The sequence below is a fragment of the Xiphophorus maculatus genome, chromosome 2 (genome assembly GCF_002775205.1).
Source record: "Xiphophorus maculatus strain JP 163 A chromosome 2, X_maculatus-5.0-male, whole genome shotgun sequence".
NCBI lineage: Eukaryota > Metazoa > Chordata > Actinopteri > Cyprinodontiformes > Poeciliidae > Xiphophorus > Xiphophorus maculatus.
The window spans coordinates 11,936,868-11,948,979 of NC_036444.1; positions in this window are offsets into that span (position 1 = coordinate 11,936,868).

Here is a 12,112-nt window from a genome sequence, read left to right on the forward strand (position 1 = left end):
ATATAGATATTTTAGTTACTGGCTAATTTGCAGATCCAGCCCTTATTTGGGCCATTCTCTTAGAATGGATAAACTGAATGAAGGACATAGAAAAAAATAAATCACAAAACACAAGTATACCAAAAATTAGACATGAGTGCACGTGTTGCTAAACTAACTATGGACAGATTTCCAAAAGAAGAAAAAAACAACAACTATGAAACATGAACTGCTCAATAGATCTCAAATGGATAGGCAATATCTGATAGAGAATACAGAATGACCAATTTTTTTTCTTAACAGAATGTAAAAATTGCCAGTTGATGTGTGGCTGTTTTGTAATTTACTAACATAATCACAGCTTGTGAAGAAGTCAATATATTTGTGCAGAAATGCAAAGAGAAGAAAAAACAAAGAGTATCAATAATACATGTGATAAACTAAACAATAATAATAATGTTTACTAAGGCTGCATTTGGAAACCGGAGAGATGATTTTGTCATCAAAGACATCTAATAAACAGTTGAAAAGCAATAATTCTATGTCACGGATAGAATCGATGTGTGCAAACAGTCTGCAGAGTTTGAATTTGAACGTTTCTATTTTTTTGTAGATATTTCTAGTTTTGTTAAGGTTCAAAAGTCTCAGTGTTGGATAAGCTGCTTATTCAGACTTGACTCTGAGTGGACACATTATGTCAAGCTTGTCTCTGTGTTCGCCCTCTTATGATCTCATCACATTTGTCGGACAACTTAGAGACTTTACAGTCCTATTGCAAAAGAGGAGATAGAATCAGTGTAAATTAACTAAATCTGTGTTGTAAGAAATTTACATAGAGTTTAAAGAAACAAAAGAAAACATATAGACTGGCAAAAACTAGTTGGAATTTTTCTTGCCCCCTCTCTGAGAGCTCTCTAGGACCCTATAACTCATTCATATTCTGTCTTGGTCCACCTGAGTCGGCAGGGTGCTGAAGGCATCTGTGAATGGAATTCATGCTGCTGATTTATTCCACATGGCTACCATAGCAACAGGCTCTGAACCAGTTCAACTAGCTTCCTCTTCAAAGCTCCCTCTTTTCTCTATATCAGATTTAAATACTACAAGCTTGATACATAGGTCTGGAGCCAAAGGTCTTTGTAGTTACTGAATATGCAAATTCTAATGTACACAAATGGACTGATTATTCTGGTTAGGCTAGAGATTGCATTTGACTTCTTAGAGGTTCTTCTCTTCCTGTACAGCTATGCCTGATAGACAGCTTTTATGACTGATAAAAAGCTACTTTGAATGTGTTACCCACTACATGTCACAGGGAATTTATGGAAAACTGTGTGAAGATGCAAGCACGATGTGATGAAACACTATTAACCTTTTAACCAACCTACACAGAGATTAAGACATCAAAGGTCATTTCATTACTGGGCTTTATCATGTTTCAGCGGCTGTGTAAAGATTATTCCTTTACACAGGAATAATCCCCTCTCAGATCTGTTTATGTCAATAGCTTTTGCACCAGAACGGTTTATTATAAGTGAAAATGACACAAAAGGAAGGTGAAATTAGAGGTGGTGGAAAAAGAACAAAAAGCAGACAAGCAGCTGATCTCTAAAAGCTTTCAGCAGTTCATACTTGACTGCAACATCACTGCATATTTCATTGCAACAAAGTAAGAATAGTGAGGCAAATTAAGTATAGATAATCATCTGACCAACTCATTCTCCTATGATTATTTTTTCCTGGATTGTTTTGCACCTTAATCCCCTCAATAGAACTTAATCAATAGGCTTATTGCACTTTGTTGTGCTCAATTAACCATGTGAAACAGCAAGGGCTAACAAGAGGAGGCTGCAACCCACAACACAACTGTCAGGATTCTGGTGTGATTTTGAATAACTCACTCTCAGAAAGGATCTCCTGGAGGGCATTTCTGAATCTAAGCAGCTTGCACACCTGTCAGTAATCACCTCATCAAGACTTTGGGGGCTTAAAGGAGTCTAGGACTCTTTGCTGGATAATTAACCTTACCAGTATTTTCTAGATTTCTAGTGTTTCAAGTTCAGCTTTTCTCATATTTATTGAAAAGATTGGTCCTTACATACGTTAAATCATTTAAATCATCATCCTCGTTCGTTGTGCTTCCAGTTTCTTCCAAGCTTGTCCTCTGCAGTTCCAGTGCCCTAAGTCCTTCAAAAGCTGATATCAGCAACTGATATAAAAGCTGATATCCACACAACTCTGACTAGAAGTATTTTTTCCTAAGATTAAGAATTTCAACACCCATTTTTTTTAGTTTGCTTTTGTAAAAATGACCATGTCATACTGAATAAGCTACCTATTTTTTTTACATTTTATGTGAGGCTGTTCTGAGGTAGCATCTTTTCCTTAACCCACTGTGGAGGAGCACATAACTAATTTCAAGATCCCCTTCATATTAACATTCTTTTCCATTGTGATCCAAAGTTGGGATGAGCCAGACATCCAACTCCTACGACAGAAAGAACAGCACTCTCGTCCATCCTTGGAGTGACCTAAAACTAGCTGAACAGCTATCTTGTTAAAACTCGGCCATCATCCAAGCCTGGATCCAGGAAACACACACACACAGCGAAATATGGGAGACTGGACCTTGTGTAAAATCCTATCTGTTTTTTTTGTTTTTGTTTTTTTTTACAAGAACAGCTATCTAAATCAACAAGTCATAGAGTGGCACTGAGATTTTATGTACACATGATCTGGATATTACCTCATATTCAGAGAAATGGAAGAGTTGATTGTCATAACTTAAGAGAAGTATGAGAAAACACAAGGAGAAGGCAAATTGTGGTTTCTAATGTTGATCCTATTCAAGGGGTAAAGGGTTTTCTTCAAGGTGCTACAGAGATTATGGTAAATTTAGATGGCATTGATACAAGACTGAGAACGTTTGGGTTTTCTGAAACAACATGAACATCGAAACACAGCAGACAAGCAGCTGTGTGTCAACATGCGCAGTGAGCTATCTTGCTGACACAGCTGTCTCGGAGGTACAATATTTTCCCTTGGCACCCTCCATGTTAGATAATCAGCAACAGGGGAGGTGACAGTGACCCCCTATGTATGTGTCTGTTTAATCAGCTGTTGTCCATGATAAATGTTTCTTCTTTTTTCTTAACTACTCCTTTATGAGAGAGTGAAAAAAAAATTACTCATTCATGCTCAATAATTCACTGAAATGTATGTATATTTGCTTCTTTGCCATTCCTAGGAGAACCTGTGCATGTATAAAAGATGCCTACCCCTCATCCCCTGATGTTTTCCACAGCTCTTATGCCTCACAAGGCACAAAAGGCTTTAGAGAGAGGACATGGGTGGAAGTGAAATAGATGAGAGGTGTAGATCATCTGGCTTTTTCCTTCCACTGAGCCGAGGGAAAACAGGAAACCAAGAATAAGCCAGTGAGAAGGAAAAAGTGTGAAGTGCATGAAGCAGTGAAGAAAGAGGAGAGGAACAGGGCTGTGAGAAAAGAGGAACATGCTTGCAGGAAGGTGTCTGATGAGGAGCATTGTGTTTTATCACATTGGGGCTTTGCTTAGCCTTTCTAGGGACTTGTAAATTTAGAATTACATTTCTGCCTATCTAAAATATGTGATCTCAAAATCTGTCAAAGGAAAGAATGTGTCTTGAAATACATAAAATGGAATAAATAATAAAGACTGCTTAACATCTTTCGTGTTTGTAGGCTTTAATTTTTAGAACATATTTTTTTAAGAAACATGTCATAGAACAAAAAATACAACAAATGTGTCTATTTGCACACACTAAAGTATTTTATGATCAGTGACAGTGATACTTGGGTCATTAATCTGTACGCATGAGTGTGACAAGGTAGATGAAGCATCATTAACTTGGATGTAATCACTAGTGTGTCTGGAGGGGTTGTCCATTGCTCTAATCCCTCCCTTTATCCCTTTTGGTTGTTACATCACACTAACCCTTGCACTCTCTCAGCCCTGACAGCTGGCCAGCGTTGTTTAGCAACATGTAGAAAGCACATGTTAAAAAAAACACTAACTCTACGATGCAGTAAAAAGTAGGGAATCTAGAAACATACCAGCGCTAAACAAATATAATTTGCAAGAATTAAAATTTCAGGATTGTATGTTCCGTTCTTTTCATACCCATACATATTTATATCACTTTGACATTTTTATCAATTTGTCTACACAAACCCCTGCATATCTTATTAAACTTTTATATAATGAATCAACAAAATTAACCATCTACTGCCTGTTTGTATTTGGCCCCATTTACTCAGATACTCCTCAATAACAAAATCCAATGCAACCAACTGCCTTCAAAAATCCTTTAATTAATAGGGATAGAAATGGGGAGATATTTATCATAGGTTAAAGTTACAAAATTATATCCCAAACTGTAAACATTGTATGGAGCACTGCCCATCATCTGAAACATTTAAGACTATGGCACAACAGCAAACATATCAAGATATTACCATGCACCTAAACTGACAGGCTGGGCAAGGAGAACATTGATCCAGTCTGTAGAGGCTGCAAAAATCAAAGTCAAATCAGACTCAAAGCAACAAGGAAACTAGACTGAGTCAAGATGACTGAATTTTTTTTTTTACAGTATATCCACAATTCTTACAACTTCATGATTTTCTATCATATAAAATCCCAATGAAATCCTTTGGAGTTTGTGGTTGTAATATGACAAAAACAAAATCTTTTGTATGACAAATAGTATCAAAAGTATTGATACTATTTGCAAAAGTACTAATACTTTTGCAAATAAGTGCATACGCTTTTTTAAAAGATGTTGAAGTGTAACAACAAAAACCTCTTGCTATCCAAACCAGGAGACCGGAAACAATGCGCACAAACATACTTAAGTTTATTACATCAGAACAGCATTTTATCTGAAAATGCAATGGAATTTGAGATTTTTGTCAGCAAGTGGGGAAGGAAATAACATAATGAACAAAACAAATATTTTTATTTGCCAAGTACGAGAATGTCCTTTTAAAGACTTGCTTTAAAAATCAAGGACACAAAAACTCTCATAGACTGAGAATGTATTAATTAACCTTTTTAGCATTAACCTCTTACAAAAGGGAATGCTAAGATTTTGGAAATTAAACATTACTAAAGACAAAACAGAGAATTTCCAACTGCAACACAGAGATAATAAATGAAGAAAAGAAGAGAGAGCTAAAGAATTTCCCCAATATGGAATTAGGCGTGTGACTGAAACCGAGAGATACTGCTGAAGGTTGCACAGTGCCAACACATGTTGAAACTGAAGACAGAATTATGCACAGAGAAAGCAAGGATTTAAATGAGTGATCTCATTAAAAGTCTTAAGCAGATTGCTCACCCTATGTGGCATTTGTAAAAAGATTGGAAATGTCCTCTAGGTTTAACACTGTGTAAGGCAATAAAGTATGTGTTTCAAATATATGTAACTTACTGTATCATTATATTAGTGCCAGTCATCGGTGTGATTACAAATTCACTCTAACTAGTGAACATGTATCAATGGTTCGCAAGCACATTGCTTACTAATGTTTCCATATTTGCAAATAGAATATGTGTATTTGGTTATTTTTTTTTCTGCTGTTGTGACTCGACAACATCAGTTTCATTTGCTTAAATCACAAATGACATCACTGCCCCCCTTTGTAATAATACTATCATGAATCTAGTTTGGCAAAAACAAAACATTGGCCACATGAAAGGGTGTGCTCTACTACATCCAGATGTTGTAACCAGTAGACAGAGCAAAAGATTGTCTTACTGCCAAAAGAAGGTAATGCAGCTCAAGTAATAAAAAACACACACATTACACTGACTAAGGCTTAGAAACCTGCCAGAGAGACTGATACATAATGTTTTTAAAAGCAGACATAAAAAGTGTTCTTGCGCAAGTGTTGCTTTGCCATTTTTACTTAGAATTCGCACAAACAGAAGTCAGGAGCTACTTAAACTTGAGAAATGAATCATGAAATAGACTGTTCCACAATTTTCCAAGGCCTATTTTTTCTCGTTGAATATATCAGTAAGCCATAACACAGCAATGTGTGTGTGCATTACAGTAGCAGCCAGCTAGGTGCCTGTGCTTGTTGGTGAATATTTGATGAGAGAATGGATCCTCTCCTAGAGCAGGTTGAGTACAGTGTGCATACTCAATTGCACACATGATCACTCCCAGGTACGGACATGCAGCTCTGTGCAGGTGTGCACAGAGCTGACCAGACATAAGCAGACCAGACAGTTTCCTTTGCTGTTGAACTGAGACACCAAGAAGATGCCAGTGAAGGTGATATTGGAGTATACAACATTACTCCCTGATGAAAAGCACACCAGAAAGAGATGCTTGTCAATATTCTGTGAGCCCCATCTTGGAAATCGCACACTCATACACACATGCATGAGAGTTTATGTCCCTATGGAGGTCATTTTCTCTATTTTAAAAGCAGCTTTCCGGAGACGTAAGACAGTCAGAGACAAAGTTGTTCTAAGATAAATTGGTTTCATTACACATTTTCTTTGTTTAGAAAACAGACATATTTCTCAGTGCTTCATATTTCCAAAGATTTAAAAAAATATTTTATAAGACGCTTAAAAAACATGTTTAATAAATGTTTCTTTTTTTAGCAGTCAAAACAATCTGATGAAGTTCATAGGATTGCTAAATGTTAATTTAACTAATTTTTAAGAAAAGCATTTAAATCAACCTTAATTGCATTCAAAACTAGCTGTAGAAGCATTTCATGCTACAATTTGTTCAATACCAAAAGTGCTAAAAATAACAATTCAAATATTAATTGGTTAGTTAATGCATTTTCAAAAAGTTGAACCTGTACATCTAGAAAGATTTGCACTATTATGTATTCTGACCATAAGTTATATTTGACACAGTAAACCCCTACGGCTTTTGGGAGTGCAAGACCCAGTCTTCATTTACACCTCTTCAATTATATACACCCTGCTGTCTAGACATTATCACTGCACCACAAACATTTCTATGTCAAATTAGCATGGATTATAACTCTAGGTAAACCAATGAATACATCTGGGATGTTTCAGTTTTCCTACTTATGTGTGGCTGAAATTTGCACTTGTTTTTATGTTGTTTTGGGAACACCAATTCTGTAAATAAATACAAAGTTAGATACAGTGATCACAGTACACTTCCCTTTTAGGGGAAGATACAAAATAAGGACCAAGAGAGATAGTAGAAATTAAGTTCTCAGTCCAAGCATTTGTCAATAATAAAGGCTTCTATCAGTATTAAAGAGGATACATTTGTTTCTCTTTCAACATACAGGAGGCATAAATTAATCCGTCTTTCTTGCCTGTGTGATTATAACTGCCCTTCAGTTACTTCCCTCAATCGTTCTAAAATTTAATTGTTAAGTGTCATCCCCCTAGTCAGATTAGATGTATTTATGTATCTCATTTTCATTCCCTCTCATCCTTTTTTTTCTTTGCCACTGTCTCTGATCTGCTGCAATATCCTGTTCACTGACTTGAAGGATTTGTGGGCATGAACACTGTTATCCTCTAAGTTTTTCCATGGTAAGTGGTGGGGGAGGGACCAGTGGGGAGAAAAAACGAGATAAAAACTGAAAGAGGAGCCGATAACGCTCTTGTTGATGCTGTTTCTTTAAGAGTATTTTTAGCATGGGAGATAGCAGCGGTCACTCATCAGCCAAAAAAGGACTGGGTGGCTTCAGAGACTTGTGCAGTGCTCCAGAATGATGCTCAGTGAGGAAGAGACACCACGTTCTCCTGAAAATGTTGTACAGTTCGCTGACAGTTATCCATGTAGAAACCTTGCAAATACATTCCTAAAGGGTAGACTGGAAAAACTTAAATGTATTTCTACTTTGAATTTCTCTGTAAATAATTAGACTTCACTAAAAAAAAAGCAAATCTTAAATAGTTAATCCTTTTGGGATTATGTACATACTGAATAGAAAGTTTTGCAAAAGTATTGATACTTCTTAAACGTTTCCACATTTTTTTCATCTTGCAACCACACATTCAATTTTTTTTTAATTGGGATTTTATGCAATTCACCAACATAAAGTAGTGCATAGTTATGATGTGGTAAAAAAGCTTTTCAAAAATGTATACAAATAAAATGTAAAAAGTCTGCATATGTATTCTGTCCCTCTGAGTAAATTCCTTACAAAATTACCTTTGGGTGCAATGTGAGTCATTAGTCTTTTGTGGAATGTCTTCACCAGCTTTGAACAACTAGAGACAGAAATCTTTGACTCAGTCAGATCTAAGGGATCGTGTCTTTACACAGTAAATTTCAAGTCTTACCACTAAACATTTCAATTGGATTAATATACATATCTTTCAAAGGTATACATAAGGGCTGTTGCCCTTCTGGAAGGTAAACTGGGGCGATTGTGGAGTAGTCATCTTGTGATTGATAGAGTAGTCATCTTGTGATCCAAAGGTTGTAGGTTCGATTTCAGCTTCCACATGGAGCTTAACCCCAAGTTGCCCACCCATCTGTGTATCAGTGTATAAATGTGTGTGCAAATGGGTGAATGTGATCTTACTGTAAAACGCTTTGAGTCAAAATGATTGGAAAAGCACTATATAGGTTCAGTCCAATTAAACTTCCACCTCAATTGCAACTCATGCAGCTTCCAACAGGAATTCTTTCACTAATCCATCTACACTTTGGTTCCATCTAGAGTCCATAGTTTCCCTTCTTGCGGTACATTTGTAAAATTAATGACACCGACAAAGCATGAGTGATCAGGTTACTGTATAGATTACCTGGTAGCCCTGCAAAAACTCAAGCACTAAAACCTAGAGGGGACAGTGAAACATCTCCATGCAGGCTGTGTCTCCACATCGTTCTGGCTCTTCTCCCGACAAAACCATGCCGGGGAAAAACTGCTTTGCCTTTCTCAAGGGTCAACGTCAGAGGTGTGTGTGTTTTTAATGCTTTTGTGAGTAATTTGTTGTTGTTGTTAAATTCAATCTTATCCAAAACTTGAAGGCTTTTTATCTTTGCTGATTCCCCAGCATGTCTGTGTATTTAAAATGAGATTGAGATAAATACTACTCTTTGGTTTTCTTGATTTCAGTTTGCTTACTTTAGAGAGAGCCAGGTGGAGAAATGGAAAAAAAGAGATACAGAAAAGTTCAGGTGTGCAAGTTTTATACAGTGTCCAGCTTTGCAAAACGTATTAAAATGTTTTGTAGTACATCCTTTAATGATATACAATTGAATTAACCTGATAGGTATGTAGTGAGCTCACAGGCCCTTCTTTCAGCACTACATTCTTTTTTTGAAGGATCCCAAAATATCCATGTGAAATTGTTCTTTGGCAAGATACCAAAACTCACACTTCTCCTGTTACGGAGAAATGCGAGTTTTGGTCCTTCCATTAACTAGGATTAAATGAGCATCCAACGTAAATGTAAAATGTGATTTAGAAACAGAGTTCTTGCAGAAGAATAGGTAGAAGGTAGATTACTTGTCTGAACTGAGGAAAAGAAAGTTTAGTTCTACATGAGCCAAAAGACTTTGGGGTTAACTCCACCTCAGACTTCACTGTGTGAATGCATTTGCATGGCTCATCACCTTTCTGCCCTCTGTCACTCTCTATGAGTGTCAAGCTTCAATCACTTATCTGGTGAGGTTTCTCTACATGGTGATCAGCTTCAGTGCAACTTTGTGTGTTTTTTTGGGGGGGGAGCAAAGAGAACTGGGGTTTACTTCATTTAAAAATAATAAGGAACAATACTACTTGTGCAGAGTTTTCATGCCTGTAATTCCTTCTCGTAATATTCTGATACAGTTGGGATTAACACCTTAGGCAGCTATAAACAAAATGTAAATTCAGAGTTGGTGCAGCTTATTTATATACTTCCAATTTATAACCCCAATTCCAATGAAGATGAGACTTTGTGTAAAACATAAATAAAACACAACACGATGATTTGCAAATCCTTTTCAACCTATATTTAACTGAATTCACTACAGACAAAATATGTAGTGCTTAAATGGATAAACTTTAATGTTTTATTTTCCAAATATTAACTTAGTTGCATTTTGATGCCTGCAACACATGGCAAAAATTTTGGAGAGACTCATATTTACCACTGTGTTACATCACATGTCCTACTAACAACACTTGAAAGGCATTTGGGAACTGAGGACAATAATTGTTGAAGATTTGTATTGGAATTACTTCCCATTCTTGCTTAATGTACAACTTTAGATGCTCAACGGTCCAGAGTTACCCTTGTTGCATTTTGCACTTCATAATGCGCTGCACATTTTCAATGGAAAACAAGTCTGGGCAACAGGCAGGCCAGTCTAATACCTGTACACTTTTACCACAAAGCCACGTTGTTGTAACACATGCAGAATATCAGCATTAATGACGCCTTCACAGATCTGCGAGTTACCTGCCATGAGCACTAACACATCCCCATACTATCATAGATTTTCGCTTTTGAACTTTGCGTTGATAAAAATCCATAGTCCTTTTCATCTTTGATACAGAGGACACGATGCTCATGATTTCCAAAAATAAATTGAAATGAGGACTCAACAGACCACAGGACATTTTCGCTCTTTACATCAATTCATTTCAGATGAGATCAGGTCCACAAAAGCTGATGATATTTATGGGTGTTGCTGATATACAGTATGGCTTTTGCTTTGTATGGTAGAGTTTTTACTACATTGTCAATGTAGTAATGAACTGTGTTCACTGACACAGATGGGATGTTTCAGTGTTCCTGAGCAAAAGAGGTAATATCTGTTAAAGAATTATGTTGGTTTTTAATAGTGAGGGATCGGAGGTCACAGGTATGCAATGAGGATTTTTGTCTTTGGTGCTTACTTGCAAATATTTCTCCAGATTCCTTGCAATTGTACCTTGACAAACGATCCTAAACTATTGGACTATTTGCTCACATGGCTGTTCACAAAGTGGTGAACTTCACTCGTCCTTGGTAGTGAGCGACTGAGCCTTTTCAGTGATGCTTCCTTTATATCCAGTCATGACACTCATCTGTTTCCAATTAACCTGTTCACCTGAAGAATGTTCTAAACAAGTATTTTAAAGCATTCCTCAACTTTCCTAGTCTTTGGTTGACCCTGTTTCAACATTTTTGCAACCTGTTGCAGGCATCAAATTCCAAATGAGTGAATATTTGCAAAACCACAATAAGGTTTACCTTTTGGACATAAAATATCTTGTCTTTGTAGTGTATTCAATTGAATATAGGTTGAAATGGGTTTGCAAATGGTCATATTCTGTTCTTATTTATGTTTTACACAACATCCTAACTTCATTGGAATTGGGATTCTACAACACATACCATTGTAAGCAACATTTTACTACAATCTAATACTTTAGTCAGATTCAGATTACATTACATCAAATCCAGTTCAGCTTGAATTATACCACTTAATATTCAGATGATCATTTACTGCCACTTGGTAAAAAAAAATAGCAAAGCTAAGCAGATGACTAGCAGTAATTCTTCATGCTACAAGGATGTGGATACAAAAAAATAAAGTGTCATTTAAACTGGATAAAAGCAGTCTGAGTGTGAGGAAAAATCTGTTACAATTGGCTCAAGGTTGAGAGGGCAAGAAAGAAACATGAAATAAAACATAGAATTAAAGAGCTCAATAATTTTAATAGAGAAGAAGGGAAGATAGAAGCCATAGTATTTATCAATAACTCTGTTAACTAGATGAAGAATCACTGAGCCAGAAGTGCTTTCAGTATAAAAAAAAAGAACAAATAGGGTACATGGTTAGTTATTGGCTTAGTACCTGTGTTATTGGCTGTGTCCATAAAAGACACACAGTCAAGAACTGTAGCATTTGGTGTACTTTATAGCGATTAATCTTTAAGTTAATAGCAGCAATAATTATAAATAATACAAACAATAGCAATAATAAAGAGAGCAGAATAAGCAAAAATGGTCAGCTTACTAGATATACAGCAGCACATTAGCGAAGAGCATATTATCCAAGCTCCTCTGACTATAAACTTTATCAAAAAGACAATTTTTAAACTGAGACCTGAAAGTAGAGAGGGTATCTTTCTCATAGTCAAAAAATGGGAAAC